The sequence below is a fragment of the Triticum aestivum genome, chromosome 2D (genome assembly GCF_018294505.1).
Source record: "Triticum aestivum cultivar Chinese Spring chromosome 2D, IWGSC CS RefSeq v2.1, whole genome shotgun sequence".
NCBI lineage: Eukaryota > Viridiplantae > Streptophyta > Magnoliopsida > Poales > Poaceae > Triticum > Triticum aestivum.
In genome coordinates, this window is record NC_057799.1 from 127,755,940 (window position 1) to 127,759,305 (window position 3,366).

Sequence of the window (3,366 nt, forward strand, 5' to 3'; positions counted from 1 at the left end):
TTTTTTAGAAGAGTAGGTTGAAGATGTTGTATCAATGTTAGGTGCGTCCATTAGTATTGACATGTGAGAAATCTTAATATGGTAATTAAGAAAAACTTGTACTGTAATTGTTCATTGCATGTGGTACGTTATTTCATGTGGTATGTTTATTAATAAGTCTATAGTTAGAAAACCGTAGGTCTACTTTGTTATGTCGCAATAATCTAAATTTTATATGTTAAGATTAGGTGCTAATGTACTTAATGATGTATGTAATTAGGTAAAATAATTCATCTTAGTAGCAAACAAGGAGGAGATGACGTGATTGAAGAAATTGTGTATCCATCTTCGCTGTCCCTTGTGAGGTGATGACCACATACATGCAAGTGCTATTTTCATACTTTTGATAGCAGAAAGAAAAATCCGTGTGTAATATTGATGTTCATGTGATAATAGGTCGACTCCGTTCATATATTACTGGTGACGGATATTTATTCGAACTATTTGGACGCTTAATTGCATTCGCAAGCACATCCATATTGGAGCTAAGGTATAAAATGACGCCGTAATGTTGTTAATATTTTTTATATTGATGTACTGTTGTGAATAATATGCATGCCGCTGCAAATATTATTATTTGTAAATAAATGATTGCTATCGTATGATATGAAAAAATTATATAAAGCCGGAAGAAATTAAATGTTTTACTCATATGATATTAAAATGTTATTATCATACTATTATGTTTAGTGGTTGTTTGTCATAACGAGTAATTACCATCGGTTTTGTCATAACTTGTTGAAGAAAATTAGTTTTTACTAATAATCGTTTTTCCAAAAGCTCAGTTTTTGCATGTTACGAGAATCAGTTTAGGATATTTTTGGGGTAGTTGGAGAAAAGCAAACGGAGTTTTAGTTTGTGACGCTCGTAGACGAGTTAGAGAAAAAAAAAGATCTCTAAATACCCATAACCAAACAACCCCGGAAAGTCTAAGCAAATGATTCTAAAAACAAAACGAATATTTATAACGAAAATACGATTATTATTTTAGTCGTCTGATATGTAAATGTTGTCATTGTACTACTATTAAATGTTCAGTTACTAATTGTTTGAAATGTAAACATGTATTTTGGTTAGGTACTATGGAAAATTTAGTAGTGTACTATGGGAATGTCTTACGGGACGGTCCTTTCGGGGTGGATGTGTCCTTGTGCGAGTCGACTACAGTTGTAGTTAGAGACATGGTGAACGTGGGTTACGCAGCTGTCAGAAGGTGCCTCCGAGCGGTGTTTGGCCCAGGGATGCAGGGAAAAAAATGACAATGGAGGCCTTCGTCGCTGACGGAGCAAATGATGGGATAGCTGCCCGTTGGGGTTTGCGGCCTGTCACAGGTGATCAGTCGTGGGGGTCGTACATGAGGTTTGCAAGCAATCCCAATAACCCAGTGTTTGGTCAGCCGATGGTGTATGTGGAGTTCATTTCAGTCACTGATGTTGCCGGATGCAGTAGCAGGGGCGGTGAGGTCGAGTTGGCCATCACATCAGCCCCTAGCATCGGCCCATCGGAAGCGACAGGCGACCGGCCTGTGTATGACACATGATATTGGACTGCGGCCGTTGACATGAGTGAACACGTGGAGGGATTGCCGGAGGCGCTCGATGATGACGATCACTCTTCCGCGTCTTCCGAGTCAAGCGAAGAAGAAGATGTTCCTCCCCAGAGGACGGTCGCGGCGTCACTGCAACCTGGGTTTTTACAGGATATGAGCATCACAAATGAATTTCACTCTGTTTCTGGCCTAGAAGCGGGGAGCCTGGAGGTTGGGCAGGTTTTCCTAGACAAGAAGTCTGCTTACCAAGCAATTAATAGGTATGCAATCGCCCTCCACCGCCAGCAAAAAGTGAAGCAGTCTGATAAAAAAGAGTTGAAGGTCATATGCATCCACACCGCGAAAGGTTGCCGCGGAAGAGTTCTCGCTAGACTGAAGCCTGGGGTATGTCAGTCATGGCATATCACAAAAATAGTGCAGCATAGCTGTGAGCAAACTGGGACTCTTTCAAATCACTGCAATGTGACGGCAAGATATGTGGCACAGGTGATGGAAACGATTGTGCAGGGAAGTCTCAACATTAGTGTTAGGGCTTTGCAAAAAGATGCAGAAGATCAGATTGGCTTCCCTGTCAGCTACAGCAAGGCTAGGCGTGCGAAGGAAAATATATTCAAGAACTTGTATGGAACCTATGAGGAGGCCTATTCTTATGCCCCCAGAATGCTTCATCAGATAGCAAGTGCTAATAGGGGGACTCAAGTTTGGCGGAGAGAACGTCAGAACCCAAAGAACCCGGGTGAGCTAATCCTGGACCGCTTATTCTGGGCATTCGCCCAGACTATACAAGCCTTCAGGCACTGTCGCCCGGTATTATCAGTTGATGGTACCTTTCTCACTGGAAAGTACAAGGGCACACTATTGGTGGCGATTGCAGCAGATGCAAATAATCAGCTTCTTCCTATTGCATACGCACTGGTCGAGAGCGAGAACAAAGATAGCTGGTTGTGGTTCCTGAGCTGCGTGAAGATGGGTGTCGTGAAAGAGCGTTTAGGTGTTTGCATCATCTCTGATCGCAACACAGGATTATTAAGTGCTCTCGACATAATTAAGGAGTCGTCAGAAGAGTGGGGGTGGCCGGATCTAGAGGGAAGGTGGTGCATGCGGCATTTGGCAGCAAACTTTTACTCCAAATTCAAGAATAAGGATTGGTTCAAGTTATTCAAGAGGATGTGCATGCAGAAAACTGAAGCCAAAATGAATGCCATCTGGGCAGGTATCAATGGTGAGATCGAGCGCGCGGCCTTGCCGCAGAGAGAAGACCGGAGGGGTCGAAGGACGACCATAAATTTGAGCCAGTGGATCGGCAAGAATTGCCCTGATTTGTACAAGTGGGCGCAGGCTCACGACACCGGGGCTCGGTATGGAATAATGACCAGCAACATGTCAGAGGTGTACAATGGTGTTCTTAAAGGGGTGAGAGCCTTACCTATCACAGCCCTAATTGAAGAAACTTGGAACCGGACCCTGTCATACTTTGCAGACAGGGTTACCGTGGCTAAAGCACAAGTTGAATTGAACAAGCCATGGTCCGAGAAGATGCAAAGACATCTGAACGAGAAAGCAAAGAAGTCCCAAAGCCATGGCTGCAGGAAAGTGGACGCACTTAGGAATAAGTGGGAGGTCAATGTGCGAGCCAAGTATGTTAAGGGTCACCACAGAGGATCAAAAAAGCAAGCTGTCACCCTCAGCCCAACATCCTGTGAGTGCACGTGTAACAAGGCCAAGCTTGAGGGCTACCCTTGTAGTCATGTGCTCCGGGCAGCTGCAGATAAAAAAAA